Consider the following 19,586-nt stretch of genomic DNA (forward strand, 5'->3'; position numbering starts at 1 on the left):
CCAAATCCATTTGGACAAAGTGAATATGAAGATGATAGACAAATTGATGGGCTAAAATAAAATGACAACAAATATTTTAGAAATTAATTAAAATATTATAAAATTAAAAAAATAAAATTTTTATAATCTTTTAGAAATTAAATAACACACATTTAAAAATATAGTAAGAAAATTTAAATCTTAGTTCAAAAAAAGTTTATTTTTTATAAATACACAAACATAATAATTATAAAAAATAAAAATATTAGAAAGTTTATACTGTACACAGATATTTATTAAATTATATTAAATTAATTTTAAAAATAATATAAATTAATAATAATATAATGCGTGTAGAATTAAGGTTTCAGGCGAGCAGGTCCTTTTTGGCTTCCAACATATGTTCCACCAAAGAAAGAAATTAATAATAATATAATAGAGCTTAAAGAGTCGTCTGGGCTAGAGTCTGAGCCTTTTTTTATAGAGCTTATTAGGGCCAGGCCTTCAAGCTGATTATTTAAAAAAATAATTTGTAAAGTTTGAATTCTTATTTAAATAGGGCTTCCAAGCCATGCCTTTCAAACTGACCCTTATTTTTTACTCTACTCTCCCCTCCCTTCGGCCCAAATTTTTCCTAGTTGATGACCTTAGTTTAAAATATAAGATATTTATTAGTATTTTATAAATTATTTTCTCCATCATACTCTTGTATTTAATTTAATAACCTGGTTTATTGTGTAGCGCGGGAAAATATCGCCTCCTTCTTATCCTATATTGGTTAGGTTTGTATTATTTTAACTTTCTCACATGGCATCTCTCATTGCAAAATTATTGATATAAATATTTATTTCTAATTTAATTCATCATTGATCGTTGGGGCTAGGGGGGAAAACAAAAAAAGTTATAGATATAAATTAATTAGCCTAATGATTTCAAGAATTTTGAATTTTGGAGTAGCGTTGGCTATTTGACCTTTCTTCCAAATCTCAAACCTATCATTAGCCTTCCAAATTAACAAGAGTCTTGCCATTATTCAAGGCGTTCGAAACTATTATCATTTGTTGCTTCAGTTGAGATAGTAATTTAAGGATAAGTAGTTTAACTGTTATTGAATTGAGTTCAATTTAATTATGATTAAAATAATTTAATTTAATTAATATATATATATATATATATATAACTCTTAAAAGAGCAATATCCAAAAAATTAATTTATAAGTAATCAGATTTTTTAAAATTCAAAACAATGTTATTTTAGGTTTAGTAAAAGAATGAAAAAATATAAAATTCAACTCAATCGACCCATTTAAAACTCTTGACAACACTGGCTAAGGAACTAGCTCATTGATTCATTTGTCTGACCAATCAATCCAGGTTAGGTTTTAATAATGTTATTATTATAGTGCCGATTTCTGAAAGGAAGATTTAAAAGGCCTATCGTTTTTTTTTTTTTTTTGGCTTGTAGAAATTCCAACAAAATCATGCTTTAGTGGAAAGCAACCCAAAAGCTGCTTTTACCAAAGCGTGATTTGATATGGTCTGGAACAAAAAACGAAATATACGCAAATGGTGTGACAGCGAATAAATAATGGGAATTTGGTTAAGAAGATAAAATAAAAAAATGTGGTTAAATTAAGGTTATTAATAAATTTTATAGTAATTAATTATACTGTGTGAGACTTACATGTAATTCTCTCGAGTAAATTAAAATAGCTCACACAGTTGACTAATTTAGGGGTTGGTGAGTTTTAGATAATGCATACATGATACAACCACAAACAATGTAGAGTTTTGACATGATACAAATATGAATCTAATAAAGATTATATTATTGTTTAAATGTTTTGTTCTTTGAGACATGTGAAGAATATGTGACTCTTAGAAATGAACTTGGGTGGTCCTTATGTTATATGACTTGACACCCACTTTTGATTAATTTTCATCAAACAAGCTTGTGTGTCATACAAATAAAGAGAGATTCCAATAAATGACCACCAAGTCCAAATCATCACCTACCACCGTTGTTGACCTTTATTGTCTTCGCACCTCGATTAGTGTTCGAGTAAGCAAGTATTGGTGAAGAAGAAGACAAAAGTGAGTGAGATGGTTGTCTGGGATTTCAATGCTTGTTGGGGTTGGTGAAGATACCCAATGCTGGAAGGCGTTTTTGAGCAACATGGATCATGATTTTTTACCGAGATGCTCCGAATTTATCAGTTTTATATTTATTTTAAATTTATCAGTTTTATTTTATATTTTATTTTATTTTTATTAAAACATAAAATATAAAATTTTAATAAATCTATCTTATTATTAATTTGAACAATATAGATTTAATTTGGGTGATTCAATTTAATATTAATTTTTTTCAAAATACATATAAATAGTCAATTTATAAAAAATATATGTACTTTAAAAAAATTAATGTTAAATTAGATCATTTAGATTAAATCTGCATTATTCAGATTGATGATAAAGTATATTTATTAAAATTTTATATTTTTTATAATAAATATAAAAAATAAAATTTATAAATCTGGGCCAAAACTGAACCCATGCTCGAAGGATAAAAATATGCACCCAATATCTTTCTAATTAAGCTCATAATGCTTGAATTAAATTAGAATTTGGTTAAATCCAGATAGTCAAAGTAAAATAAAGAGAAAATATCATTGGACGACCGAGAAAAGAATTTAATATCTGACAAGGATTTCTAACAAATAAATATTAACCATTAACAAATAAAATTTAAGTTTTAATAACCTTGTTGGATATTAAATTCTTTTGCCGGTAATTTATTGATATTATTCGAAAAACACAAATTATCTGTATCTCATGTTCTCCCTCTGTGTTTTGTTATACTTGTATATGTCTGCCTGTTTTGCGCACTTGACCAGAATGAAAGAAAGAGAAAATATATTGAGTTGTATGAACGTGGTGGTGAAGGGTACCTAAACGACCCGGAGGCGACGGAAACGACGATAGACAAGCAAGGATGGCTGCACACAGGAGACATCGGATATGTAGACGACAACGATCAGGTGTTTGTTGTGGACCGTCTGAAGGAGATTATCAAATACAAAGGCTTCCAGGTGGCTCCTGCTGAGCTGGAGGCTCTCCTCGTCTCTCATCCTCTCATCTCTGATGCTGCCGTCGTCCCGCAAGTCCTTCTATTTCACAACCTGCCGCGAATCTCACTGAATTTTATTCATTAATTAATTTAAAAGCAATATGCTTCAACTTCAACCACCCTCCACGGGGTACTTGATTCAACGGGTAATAAAAATGTTGTACTAACTTCATTAGGTGTCTCGAGCTCCTTGATTGGATTAGTCGAGGAACTCCCGTTAATTCAGGATACTGGATGATGACGCCAAGGAAAACCAAAAAAAAAAAAAAAAAATCGTTCCCCTTCAATGTCAGTATCATTGAGATTGAGAGTTTCACCTAATTCCACTTACTGCATGCACTTGGCGCTTTCGTGACTCAAAATAAATGAATAAATAACTTACAGCATGCGGCACGGCGTCATCTATTTTCAAAATCAAAAGTCATGGCCCCGCCTATAACAATTCTATTTTAATTGGAAAAAAGTACAAAAAAAAATTATAAAGAGGTATTATAAAATTTGCAAAATACTCTTATACTTCAAATTCTATACATTTATAACTCAACAAAATATATTTATAATTGAATAACGAACATTTATGAGTTATTTTTTTTTACAAGTCATAAATGCTCGTTGTTCAATAGTAAATGTACTTTATCAAATTGTAAATAGACTTTAGATTTGAGAGTATTTTATAAATTTTATAAGATCTTTAGATTATAAATTCTCTTTTATAGATCTAAGTGTAATTTTTTTATTTTAATTTCCAACATAGTTGGTTAATATGTGTGTGTATGTACATAATGCTTCCTTCATCTTAATTTATAAAATACTTTTAAAAAAAATTTAATATCTCAAAATATAAGATATGTTAATTAAAATAATATTTTATTAATGATATTTTTTTAATATTATTTTTTTATATATTCTATTTCTTCAATATTTTTTCACAAATGAAGTTTATTAAATAAAAGATATTTTTAAAATTTTATATTTATATTTTAAAAAAGTAAAATTATCAAATGTATTTAATAAAATTTATTAATATGTGTAATTTTATTTAAAAGTGTTTATATTAATTGGAACAGAGGTAATAGCTTTCAAGCCATATATTTGTATATACGTATCTTTCTTAGTGCGATATCGAAATATTGCAATTGTCTATTTTAATATCCTTCAGACCTTGCTGAACTTGTAATAGCTTATTATAAATATTTACCTATAATTAATTTTGTTGAAGCCAATACATCCATCAAACAAGAAGTTTTAACTTCATCACATATACATAAAATAAAGAAATTGAACTAATTAATTTTCGGTTTAATTTGTTCAGGATGAAAGATGAGGCTGCGGGAGAGCCTCCAATGGCATTTGTGGTCAGATCAAATGGCCCTAAGATCTCTGAAGATGACATCAAACATTTCATTTCACAACAGGTTCTTAGCTTCGTTTCTATCTCCATATATATCTTTTTTATTGGTAAAAATTTACCCTTCTCCCTTAACTTTACAAAATATTTTACTTTGATTTCTTAATTTTATAAAATATTTTTAATCTTCTAATTCTAATATTATTAATTTTATTAACTACAAAAAGTACTGATATGGAATTTTTAAATAACAACAAAATATTTTTAAATGTTGATATATTAAATTTAATTTTTTTAAATAATAATGATATGAAAAAATAGTTATTTAAGACTTACAGGGTTATAATTAGAAGTCTAAAATCTATTTTATAAAATTAAATGATTAAATTAAAATTTTATATAAAATTAGAAGATTAAAAGTATAATTTTGTCTCTTTTATTTTACTATTTTAATTTTGAGACCAATATGCTTGCGTCCAAGACGTGACACGCAAATCTTAAATTTTGATTTTGCGTTGCCGGCTTCCCAAACATGTCAACAGATCGACATGTTTTTTTAAAAAAAAAAAGAAAAAAAGAAAATTAATATGTTAACTAAAAACTCTCAAATTTCACATAATGTCATAAATTATATTGTATCCATTGTAATTTCTTAAATCACAAAACCAGAGTTAGTCCTAACAACCTAATCCTAAACTGTATCCTACTCATGTGTGTGTGTGTGTGCGCGTGCGTGTAACCTGTCCAGGACATAAATTTTCTTGCCTTTGAAGTATTAATAAAACATAACCATTAGCTGTAGAAAATTACTATAATAACATATCAAAATAAATCATTTCATGTCATTAAGAAATTTAATTATACACTATTATATTATGTAACGCGTATATTTTAATTTATAATGACTTGCGTGTGAATTTGTATGCTAAGACAAGCAACTACATAATAATGACTTAGCAACTCACCCTCCTCTTATTTTATTTTAATAATTTATGGATAAGTTCAGACAGAACATATACTCAATTTAGTTGTTAAGATTTAATATTTTAATTTAAATAATAAATTTTAAAGTAGGCAAACCATCAAAGTGATTTTGATTGATGGCTATGCCTTGTTTTGTGGCAGGTGGTGTATTGCAAGAGAATCCATAAGGTTATTTTCACAGACACTATTCCTAAAGCAGCCTTTGGCAAAATCTTGCGTAAGGATTTGAAAGCAAAGCTCGCATCAGGTTTGGGCAATTAATTGATTAATTAGCCTAATCCACCTGCAAATTAAATAAGTATTAAAGAAAATTAAGCAATATGTGTGTATGAATTTTATTATCATACATTATTATAGTGGTTCTCACACACACATGTTTTCTGTTTTATTTTGTTTTTGTATATGAGTTCGTTGCTATAAATGCAATTGGATCGTGTATTTTGTAAGTACTTCAAATTATTACATATCATTATATTGTACAGCGCATAGTACATATTCCTTTTATTAAAAAATATAAAATATTTTTAATCAAATTTTATCTCCATAAAGTAATTACCTACTTTCAAACTAATTCTATCTTTTCATATTTACTCCTATTAAACATCCTACAATAAATATAAAGTTATTATCAATAAGAACACTTTTGAAAAAAAGACAATAATTACACCTCAAAAGATTAAAAATATTTTATATTTTTAAACATCCAACTCCTTAAAAAATGTCTTATATTTTTGAATAGAGGGAGTAATGGATTGGGAAGGTATTTTAAATTATGTGAAACTTATTCTTGAACCTTCATTCCTCAATCATAACAATGAATTTCCTTAATTGATGTGTATGACAATGTTTAAAAAACAGAAATGCTTCACAATTCTCATGATTTAATCAATTAGATCAATGGTTAAACTAATAATTTAATAATTAAATAAAAATAATATTTATATATGTGTATCATTAAAAATACCGATAATATCATTCATAGTATAGAGTTATTTAGTAATAATATATGAAGTTTTGATTTTTTTTTTTTCATTTTTTTCAGAAGTGTATTTTTTTATTTACCTTATTTGTCCTTTTAAAGAAAATAAGTTTTCAATTTTCTCTACGGTTTAATTTATATAACGTTAATAAACAAATCATCCACCCAAAAATTGTACTATAACAATAGAAAAGAAAGTTGACATTAATATTTTTAAATTGAATAAAAAATTTATTATTAAAATAAGAGTAAAAAACAATTCAAGAAGATTTAAACATTCTAAGTTTCAATTTAACTTTGGCTTTGTCAAAACTGGTTCAAAAAGAATCAATCCTTAAAATGGGTTAATGAGTCAAATCGAACCTCTTTTTATCCAATGACAATTTGACCTGTCAAACCATATAGATCAAGTTTTAAAACAGTGGTCTATAATAATATTTATTTTAAGATTTATGCATCTAGTTGTTAATATTTCCCCTCAAGTATAATTAACAATAATGAAGGCCTGATATATCTAGTTGTTTAATGTAATGTTTGATAGGTAGAAAAATACTTTTAAAAATGTCACGTTTTCTTTCTAAATAAATTTCTCCATTTTTTTTAAATAAACTTTTTCAGTTACCAAACGTATAACAAGGCTCTCTCAATTCTCAAACTGGCCCAAATCCATTTGGACAAGTGACAATGAATATAATAGACAAATTAATGGGCTAAAGAAAAATCCCAACATATTTTTTAGTTAGAGAAAAATCACAAGAATTGGGTGAGGAAAAAAGAATGGGTTCTAGCCTTCTTTGGCCACCAATAACGAACCTGCATAAATAAAAACCATTTAAAAAAGACAATGAGAAAAGTGATCTGTGAAACTCACTCCGGATCCGGAGCGTAGGTGAATTTAACTCATTTTTTTTTAATTATTTAATGTAAGGGGAAAAATTAATAGTTTAATACTCGATTATTCCAAATAATAGCCATTTTAGGTCACATTTGAATGCATGACAATTTGAATTAATTTAAATTTAAACTTATACCAAATATTTTATTTAAATATATAAAAATTTATTGATTTGATTTAATCTAAATTCAAATATATATTTTATTATAATTATTTTATAATTATAAATTTTTTATCCTGATTATTTAAAATTTTAGCTACATCAATCTTTTCCCTTTCATTGCATTTTCAATATTAGTGCCTTCATTTTTTATCACTCCTCTTTCTGTTACAAATTGAATAATATAAGTAAACTTATCATCTTCAATATTTTTTTTTTGGATTTCAACTTATGGCCACCTAAAAAAAATTATACACTGCCCACATGGCTACAAGATGTCCACTGCATGATATGAAAGTTCTTCAAATTCTTTTTCGAACTTTACTTCTTTTTATTTTTATTTATAAATCACTTTTAATTTATTTGATAGAAATTGATGAAAATTTTAAAACTCATTAAATTTTTTTAAAAATTTCAAAAAATAATTTTTCCTAGTTAAAAATACTTCAATATTTCATTTTATCTCATCAACGGTTAATGGAGTAACATGGGAAACTTATGATTAAAAGTTAATGGCATGTTTTATAAATAATACAAAAAAAAAAACTTGTCATTATACCTTATGTATGGAACCGATACTATACTATATAGTTTAAATACTGATCGGTGATCATCATCAACAGTTCGTATTTATTCTCTGACAAAAAAAAAAAAAATAACAGTTCGTATTTATTCTAAATTTTAAAGCACAAAAAATTATAACAATTATGGGATTTAAGTTCGAATGCTCCGGTCGATTCGATTACCTTTCTTATTTAGTAGAAAAAGTAAAATCAATATATATAATCATTAAAATAGTCGATTTCAACCCCGAAGATTTTATATTTTCTTCAGATTTCTTTTTTTTTTTTGGGTGAGGTTTTCATTTTCTCTGTGTACACTGTTTAGTCTGTACTTTGATTCATTTCTTTATTAATTGGGCCCACTATTGAGGCCCTTTCACATTTACAGTGGCAGTTTTTTAGCCCAACTTGCCATTATGGGTTGGGCTTAGATTTGTAGGCCGTTGAAATGGATATATTTTGATTACTATTTACAATTTTGTTAACCCAATTTGCCACTACGGGTTCAGCAAAAGATTTGTTTGTTTTATGGGGTTGTAATGCCAAAACTTCCTTCGTATATTTATTTATTTTTTAATTTTTTTATAAATAATATAGGTTAAATGAGACATTCCCAACCCATTAGAATTAACCAATTTGATTCATGAGTCGCTTGGTTAGATATGCAAAACATTTATTCTAGCCCTGCTCGACTTCTTTATCAAGTTATACGGAACAAGTTATATTCCTAATCCCAACTCAAGGGTTAGAAAGGTGTAGTGTTTTTCTAAACAATAGGACTCACAGTGTCATAATATCAATATAAAAATATTAAAAACTTAGAAAATTGCATTATTCATAAATTATAAATAATACTCTATACATATAAATAGGCTACACGCAAAACTTATCCATTAATTTAAAATATAATTAAGGGTAAATCTCAAATGAATTTTCACGGAAATTAATTGATCATCATATAAATAACCATAATGTTATTTTAATAGATGTAATAGTAATCAATCTATCAAAATTTATGTTACATAGTTTCTTTCCATCGCTATGTATCCTACAAGAGTTGAGAAACGAGTAGGCTTGACCCTTATGGGTCTGACCCATTAAGGGTTTGAGCTCTTAAACCCAATTTTTTATTTTTCATCCCTTTTTTGAAACCTGACCCTTATTTGAAAAGCTCAAGGTCGGGCTTGCAAGCCTTATTTTGAAAAATTTTAAAAAAATTAAAATAAAATTAAACACTATAAATTAATTAAAATATTCTAAAATTAAAAAAATTAAAATCTTCATAATCTTTTAGAAATTAAACAACATACATTTAGAAGTCTAGTATAAGATTCAAATCTTGATTAAAAATAGTTCATTTGTTATAAACACAAAACATAATAATCATAGGAAAACAAAAAAAATCAGAAATTTTATATTATACATTGACATTTATTAAATTATATTAAATTAATTTTAAAATAAATTAAAATTAATAATAATATAACACATGTAGGATCATGGCTTCAAATGAGCAAGTTGTTGGCTTCAAACATGTGCTTCAATTTTTTGACTTAACAGGGTGATAGATCAAAGGCCAAATAGTTCCTCCTGAAAAAGATTGGGTAAAACTTGATATAGATGGCTCTGTCAGCAATCAAGGGGCTGCTTCTTGTGGTGGTCTCATTCGAGATAACCACGGCGATTGGATCAAAGGTTTCTCTAAATTTCTTGGTTACCATCCCAGCACGGCAGCCGAACTTATGGGCATTCTTGAAGGACTCACTATTTGCTGGGCTGAAAAGTTTAATAGAGTCAACGTCTTTTCGGACTCAACTGAAGCAATTACACTCATACGCAATGAGTTTTCTAATACTCATCCACTTGCTGCAATTATTAACAAAATCAGAGACCTTCTTATGCACGATTGGACTGTCACTTTTGATCACGTTTTCAGAGAGGCCAACAAATGCGCAGACTGGATGACTCATCAAGCCTCCCTCGACCACTCAATTGTTCAAATTTTTAATAGTCCTCCTACTGGTTGTAGTCACATTTTATATGCTGATATGACTTAATTCGTCTATCTGCACGGTTTTTTCGTGGCCTTTTACTCAAAAAATAATAATAATAATATAACAAAGCTTGAAGAGTTGCCTAAGCCTGAGCCTTTTTCTATAGGGTTTATCAAGGTCAAGCCCTCAAACCTGATTACTTTAAAAAAATTATTTTTAAAGCTAAAACTCTTATTTAAATGGGGCCTTCAGGTCCAGCCCTTACTCCTAACTCTATATCCTGCCCCCTTCCTCCCCCTCTCCATTCATTTTTCTTACTTGCAAAACTTGAGATTCAATATAGTGAAATAGGTTGTACACAATCTAAGATTGAAAGCATACCTCTTACACCACCTTATCTTAAGAACATTGTCACAATTTTAAGCAATTTCACTCATGATAAGTTCAAAATTTTTAAATGATTTGTACCACTACTGCAAATAAATAAGTGAATTAATTTGATATTAAGTTAAAATGATATTTTCTCACATGATATTTATATAATGACTGATTAACCTCTACAGAATTTCCTCTAGGAATTTTTTTATTCATGTTAGTAAAAAATAGTCAACTTTTACTTAGATGTCAGCTGAATGAACAATATTTAAGAAATTTGATGGATTTGTCACTTTTGCACCAACTTTGATAACATTATGAATATTTTTGCTCCTGGTCGACGATTTCTTGAGTATTTTTGTCCTTTTATTAGTCCATATCAGCAAAGATTGATACATGGCATGCATAATCAATATTTAACGATTAAAGTTAACAGTTTGATCATTTTTGCACCCACTTATATAACATTATAAGTATTTATATCATTTTTTTACTTTATGATACTGGGTGTCTCTGGCTAACTACTTTGTGAGTATTTTTACCCTTTTACCCTATAAGTAATAATTTAGTGTTATGGTAAATGAGTATATACAATATAATCTGAAAAACACTTGCCTATATGTAAATTTGAAATTGTAGTAGTTAATTTTGTATGATTAAGGTAAGTTGAATCTTTAATTGAACGTGTTGTTTATTGTACGGATTTAAAGTAAAGTGCTCTAATCATAACTAAGATATTGCTAATTGGACTAACTAGTAAATTAGTCAGATCTTTGGTTTCACAGTTTAGTTGACAAACTAACTTAATTATATGTTCTATCATACTATTTTTCTTCTTTTTGGGCCAACTGTCATATTATTATTTAATCGCATCATGTTTGATCAAAGTTTAGCTATCAAAGTAAGAACCAATGACATGATTAGTTTCATGGCTAATTTAGTTTTTAATACCTTGGTCATGTCGTGACAAGTTATCAAATTCAAAGCTAGCTACAAACATAAGAGATAACTTGAAAAATATATGTTCTACAATTTCAAGAGACACATGGTCAGCAGTGAATTTATTATTATTATTTTAATCTTTATCTCTCGATGCATTTAAGTTTGAAGAGAGAATAAAGCATAAATAATAATTGAGTTGAGTGGAAAGGAATTTTTTTTTTTCAAGAAAAAAGTAAATATATTTAAAATAAAAAACAAACAAATGCAAAGATAAGCAACTATCTAAAACAAAAAACCCACCACTATTACAAAAAGGCCCTATAGGAACACCCATATCATGGCGCTCATGTGACAAACACTTCAAAAAAAAAAAAAATTAGACAGAACTCGTTGGCCTCCCTTACTGGGGCACTTCCCTCAGAAGTACCCTTGCAGGATAACCTTATCGGAACACTTCTAAAGCATTCTCATAGGCCAAAAATAAATACTTTCGTAAGCTTTTTTTTATTTTTTGGTAGTATAACGCACAAGCCTAAAGAACAAAACCCATAAAAGCCCTAATCCTTAACAACGGAACAAGGGGTGTCTAATGTCGCCGTTGCCAGCTCCTGCTGTTGCTATATTTTAAACCCATCTGGGAAAATAAAAAAGCCATCGACAATACAAAGCCATAATGGATGGGTGTTTAGAGAACCACCCAAAAGATTCTACCATAAGTGAACCCAAAACAATAAACACATCCATGGATGCCGACAAAACAAACATAGTTAGCAGGTGGCAGGAGAAAAGAGGATGGCGATCCCACACGTAGAAACATCACTAGATGGATCAAGAGATATATACATTACTAGCACCTTAGATTTGCCACCACGAAAAAGAGCCAACAAGAGCCACAAAAAAGATGGCCGTCACTTTCTCTCCCCCCCCAAAAACACCAATCAAATGAATTAGCTCCATATCTATCCAACCATTGGTAAAGCCACCACCAAGCAAGAGGCATCGCAAAGAGCACTCCTCAAATTTGATTATTTCCGAGTCAATGAACCATCCCTCCATCAGCAAAACCAAGCAAAAGCAAGAAAGAAAACAACAACGAAAATAAAGCATGGATGTCTCCTCCTTCGGCAGATGCTAGACAAGGAGACATCGTGACCCTTCAATCACACCAGACGAGACAAAGTGATCGTGTATGTTGGGACCAAATTTCCTTTAATTAAATAATTAAAGACACATTTGCTCAATAAAAATAAATAAATTGCACAGTCGTAGAGGTACAATGTTTTGGGCTTTGCCATTTTTAACAAAAAACAGTAAATTTTGTGAAGCCTGATGGATGATAAATAATTGAGTTGTTAGTTGGGAATTGGGCCAACTGTATCGTATAGGTTGGGGGGCCTTGTGGGTTGAAGTATTAAATATGACAACACATCAACATATTTAATTTTTTTTGCATGAATTTTAAAAAATTACGCATAAATGACAAGTTCCATTATGATATTCCACACAGTTGAAAAATATTCACGTTATGTACGTTTGAGATTGATCCATTTTAGATCTGTTTGTCTTGTGCAGTTGTAGTGCCAAAACTTCCTTCAATTTTTATTCTTTTATTTTTTAAATTTTTTTATAAATAATATGAGTTAAATGGAATAACTCTATTTTATTTGACTAATTAGCCTGTTTGATTGAGTTATTTGATCCAATTTAATTTTTTTATACATAGGCATAATAACAGTATAAAAATATTAAAACTTAGAAAATTGCATTATTTATAAATTATAAATAATACTCTATAAAAATAAGTAGGCTACACACCAAAATTATGCATTAATTTAAAATATAATTAATAATTTAGATATAAATTGAGTATAGAATTTGAAAAGCATATGCCTATTTGTAAATTTGAAATTGTAGTAGTTAATTTTCTATAATTAAGGTGAGTTGAATCCTTTTTTTTTTTTTTTGTGAGATGTGATTTGAATCTTTAAATGAACGTCTTGTATGTTGTACAGATTTAAAGTAAAGTGCTCTAATCATAACTAAGATATTGCAAATTGGACTAACTAGTAAATAAGTCAAGTCTTTGGTTTCATAATTTAGAGGTCAAACTAGCTTTATGTTATATATCATACTATTAATACTTAATCGCAACATGTTAATCAAAGTTCAACTATTAAACTAAGAACCAATGTCATGAATCATGATTAGTTTCATGGCTAATTTGGTCTTTAATGCATTGGTTAATTATGTGGTGTCAAATTATCAAATTCAAAGCTTCAAACAAAAGAGATAAACTCAAAAAATATATGTTCTATTTTCAAGAGACACATGGTTAGCAGTGGATTCATTATTTTTTTAATCTTTATCTCTTGTTGCATTTTAAGTTTGAAGAGAGAATAAAGCATGAGTAATAATGAGTGGAAGGGATTTTTTTTACCAGAAAAAGGTTTATCGATTAAAAACAAAAAAGAAACAAATACAAAGATAAGCAACAATCTAGAAACAAAAAATCCTGCCACTATGGCCAAAAAAGTCATATAGAAACTCCCACATTAGAGTGCTGATGCAAAAAAAGCTCCAAAAAAAAAAAGAAGACAGATCCCATATACTTCCCCCCATCAGAACGCTTTCAAAGAACTCCCATAGGTTAAAAATAAAAAATAAACGCTTTTGTAGGGTTTTTTTTTTTTTTTGTAATAGCGCACTAACCTGAGGAACAAAGCCCATAAAAACCCTAACCCTAGACAACGGAGCAAGGAGTATCTAATGCTGTTGTCGCTAACTTTTGCTGTTGTTACGCTGGAATCCCCAACAAAATAAAAAGCCATCGACAATACAAAGCCATAAGGGATGAGGGTTTAGAGAATCACCCAAGAGGTACCACCATGACTGAACCCCAAAACAAAACACTTCTATGGATGCCGACAAAACAGACATAGTTCGCAAGTGGAAGAAGAAAAGAGGACGGTGAGCCCGCACCAAGAAACATAGCGCGATGGATCAAGAGATATTTATCACTAGCATCTTAGATTTGCTACCTCCAGAAAGAGCTAATAACAAGAGCCTCCACAAAGATGGCCATCACTTTCTCATCCCCAAAAACACAAATTGAATTAACTAGCTCCATATCTATCCAGTCACTGGCAAAACCACCACCAAGCAAGGGACAACACAAAGAGCATCCCTCATATATGATTATTTCAGAGCCAATAAAAACTTCATCATCAGTAAAACCAAACAAAAACAAGAAATAGAAAGAAAACTAAAACAAAAACAAAGAATGGACCTCCTTCAACAGAAGCCAAATAAGGAGATGCTATGACCCTTCGCTCGCACTAGATGAGACGCAACTCCCTCTCGCAGCAAGATAAAGATATAAACAATATTGTAAATTAAAAAATATATTGAAAAATTATTCACTCGATTGAATCTAACAATATTTAAATATAACAAAAAAGTTGTACTAAAATAAAAGATTAGGACTGAAATTATTGTAATCAGAAATAAAAGAAGAAGCAGGATTCGAATCAAGAGAGAATGCTTTTGTAAGGATAAGAGGGGTCCGTACAACATTCATTGACCTGATTGGGTGAAGTGGTAACCCAACTCATCTCCCAATATTAAAAAAAAACAAAAACAGAGCCTTCGATCGACAAGTCCATTTCTTTGGGTCAACTAGTGTTACTCGTATGTCTGCCACTCTCCTCCATTTCTTCCTTTCTCTCTAATTGATCCTAGATCACAATTCAATTTTATATATTACAAATTTTTAAATTTTATGTTTATTTAAAAAAATTTAACTTTAGGAAAATTACTTCCTTAAAGTGATTTTAGTTTGATTTTAACCTTTTGTAATATATATATTTTTAAACATAATATGTTGTAACGTATAATTCTTTTTGTTTTTGTTTTGTTTCCTTTTCAATTCTCCACGACAGAACAAACCTTGGGTTGCTTCTTTGTCCTTATTCTTTTCTTATGTTCTCTCTCTTTCTAATCATATCTCCACATGTTCATGCATATGCCTGTTACAGCCACTTTGGTAATTCCTATATCATATTATATTTTAGATGTATTGTTTAAACTCCTCATATTTTTTTTTCATAGTTTTTAATTGTTTTATTGATCATAATAAAAAAATTAAATATTAATGATATAGTACATCTTGAAATTTTTGTTAACCTAGCTTATCTCGAACAGGCATGATAGAAAATTACCATTTTTCAATATTTTGCTAACTTATTGCTATGCATGCCTCCTTGTTCCATCCGGTCCCTAATATAATATAAATTTTAAAATTTTTTTCTTGATATAAAATAAAGCTAGAGTAATTAATTATTTTTTTAATTTTACCCCTTGTTTTTTATTTATTATGATTTGAATTTCTAGATGGAAATTTAATGTGATTATAAAGTACAAAGAAAGACAAAATTAAAAAATTCCATATATTTTAAAATAATTTTAAGTATATAATTACCCTTTCTTTTCTTTTTTGGCTAAAAATATAACTATAATTTTTTAATAAGCACGAAGTTATTAAGTTGCCTTATATTAAGCATAGGAACTAGAAGAGAGTATGTATTATATATACTCCTTTTAGACCTTAATATAAGACAAATTTTTAAAAATATTTTTTATTCTTAATATAATGCAAAGTTATAGTAATTAATGCCCTTTTTCTTTCAATTTTTACCCAAACAAAGCTTTTTAATGTTATCCCTTGTTTGTTCATTATCGTTTGAATTCCTATATAACAATTATTATTATTATTATTAATAGTAAAGAAAGGTAAAATTGAAAAGTTACATAGTTTTTAAAAAACAATTTAATTTTAAAGATATAATTATTATTTCTTAATAAGTTTGAAATTGATTAATTTTACCTTACATGTTAAAGATCGGGGTAGCGGGTGTGTATACAATTATATATGCACATGACATGGAAAGTAATTTTCACTTTTATTGGGAAGCACCGCTACAATTGTAGAGCAGAGGCTCTTATGCATCATGACTTGTTTACACGAGCTTGTCCAAGAACTTATAATCCAATAGAATGATCTCACTCAATGCCCAATGTTAATTAAGACACTCCAGAAATTCTTAAATAAATTCAGTACATCACGTATTCTTAAATAGATTCAATAAAATGTATCATTATTTTTAATAATTTTATTTTTATACTAAAATGCCAATTTAATGTATTGCCTCTTCTCTTTCTACTATAATTACTGTTAAAATTTATTTATATTTAATATCACCGGATTGCCAATAATGCTGTAGAGTAAGCCATGCTTCATTATTTTTCTTCGTCTTCTTTAATTTTAATATATTGACTCTGCATATATATGACCATTGAGATAATTTCATCAATCTTGCACATTTCTCTTCCCTTGCAAAGATAGCACAATTAAATCAAGCAAATTAAAATACAATTAGATCCTCGTTAATATATTTCTGAATTTGAATATTGTAGATGAGCGCAGAAATAATTATACTCTTTAAATACATAGTGGAAAGCATAATCACACAACAATTAGGAAATAATTATACATTATTAATTAATTTAATTTGATATTTAAGATGAGAGCCAACACATCTGTACCACAAGAAAACAATGATCTTGTCATGAAAAAATTGAGAGAAAATCATTAAAATTCGTACGTAGAGAAAAAACTTCCTCACGAATTTGTTTGTGTATTTCTTGTATAAAGAGAAGTATTCCAATATAAATAATTTTCTCACACAAACTTCGAATGAAATTTTTTAAGTGAAAATGCTCGCATTGAATTTTTGTGATAAACATTTCTTACAAAATATTCCAAAAAAGCATTTTTATCATGGAGAAATTCAGGAGAATTTTCTTTTTGGTCCTTGAGCAAATCATTGTATAATGCCGAATTTCGCACAACAAATTCTGCAAAAAATCCAAAAAATAGGAATATGCAAATTTTTCGCTGAAATTTGTGAGAGATCTACATGTTTCCACGTATTTTTCATTAAATAGTCCATCAGAAATTCGAGAAAAATTGTCACAAATGAAAATTTTCACAAAAATTTTTGTGAGACTTTCACAAAAATTAAAGCAGCAATTTTCGGAAAATTGTATTGGTTTATTTCACACACATATTAACAAGTAATGCAATACAGTCAGAAGTAACCAAGCAACCAACAATACACGGCCACATAACCACAAAATTTTTACGTTTAATTTCTCTCTCCTTTATCTTGAAATAGTCTCTCATAGTTGTTTCTTTATGAGAAAATTCTACTAAAAATGCCATTTGAGATAAATATCACGAGAAAGCATGAGAGAAGTTTTGATTTCTTTTTTATTTTTCCCCCATGAAATTTTTTTTCTTATAATGAAATGCACAGACATATCATAGGTGTAAATAAAAAGTGTAATTTTACTTTTCACCCCAAAAAAAATGTAATTTTACTGGCCATTTTAAATATGTAAGTGTTGAATAATTTCATTCTCTTGAAGTAGATATGAAATAGATGGCTGAGATTTTGGATAAGTGATTACAAATTTAATCCATCAAAATTGTATAAAATCTACAACCATAAAAGTTGGATGGTGTCTCGTGTTATCCTATACAGTGAAACGCATGTCCGAATAGTTGAGAAGAGAGAAAGACACACACACCACACACACACACACACACACACAGAGAGAAAGAGAGGAGAGAGAGGAGAGAGAGAGAGAGATTGGTGTCCATTACTGCGAACATCAATTAGAGCATGGCTCCACCTATATGTGAGTGGAATTCGAAGTCAGACAGTGAGGCACAGTACGACAAACTCATTGATGTAACTGTTGAACCATTCTCGGGACACTTTCATACCTGGAAATGAAATGATTACAAGTATATGATCTTAATCAAAAAAGATAGGACTCAAACATGTGAACTTTTGGAGTAAATGACTTGGAACACATGTTCCATATGATCATAAAGTTCAGACGTTGATTCAAGTATAGACTTTAGAGTCTTGTGAGTTGATGATTATACTGAGTGTGGGAAGTCTTATCTCTTGCAAGTTTATAAAAGACAATATGAAGGGTGGTCCTCAATGGGTTGACCCTAATCTAATCTAATTCGACTCATAAAGGAGCCCATGAAATTAAAATATTCAAAACCATTTACGTTCCCAACATTTAAGGAGTTTCATCTGGGTGCTTTGATGACCTTGATCTCACCAACACATCGACAAACGTCCCTCTACTCTTAAATGCACGACCACTTTTAGAAACTCTACTTGATCTAAAATATAGGATAATTTGTTGTCTTTACAATTTTTTCCAATATTACTCTTCTTTCACTTAATTTATCAATGTGTTGAACTCTTGATTTCACTTTCTAAACTTACCATTTTTATGTTTACATACAAAATTATATTAACTCGCTCATAAATTCAAACTAAATACAAGTTTGGTTAAATTCACGAGTGACTTGGTGAAACTTGTTGACTTTTTACCTAGTTAAGTAAGTTAAGTATATTGTGGAGCTCAGTTATATGGAACAATACATGGTTTACAACAACAAGCTTTATCTTACTATGTGGGATTAACTACGTGAATTACATAATGCTATTATTCTTTATCATTAACTAAGCTTTTAGGAATATTGTTCACTAGGAAGTATCGTTTAACAACTTTTATAAATGTTTTTCTTTGGTTTTTCTTTTTACTAGGATCAAGGCTATCAATTCCACTCTCCTCATCTTGGTGTTTCCCATGGCCTTTCTAAACAAGCATTTTCTCCATAAAAGGTGCCACATGCTCACTTTTTTTTGTATATGCTCATTTCATTTTTTTTATCTCTTTGTGTACTGCATATTTATATCAATATTTTCCTATCTGTTATTTCAATGTTATGCTTATGTTGTCCTTTTAAAATAACATTCATCGCCATGTAACAGGATTGGTTTTAAAGTAGTTTGATAAAACTTTCTTTCAAATTTATTAGGTATTTTCTATTTAAATAACTCATTTAGTCTTTCTCAATTATGACTTGGTTTAAAGAAAATAAAACTCAAAAAACAAAAACTAAATTAGTAAAAAAGACACAAGAGCACAAAAAATAAGTTTCCCTAATTTAAAATTTCTATATATATAAATATGATAATCTATCAATATAGATGGATTTAATTTTAATAATTTATGTTAAAATATATTTAAATTCAAATCATGGCTGTATTTTGTACTTTTAATTATAATTATTTATTTTTAATGGCT

The sequence above is a fragment of the Prosopis cineraria genome, unplaced genomic scaffold, assembly GCF_029017545.1.
Source record: "Prosopis cineraria cultivar Desert tree isolate PC_DT_omini unplaced genomic scaffold, ASM2901754v1 PC653, whole genome shotgun sequence".
Lineage (NCBI taxonomy): Eukaryota > Viridiplantae > Streptophyta > Magnoliopsida > Fabales > Fabaceae > Prosopis > Prosopis cineraria.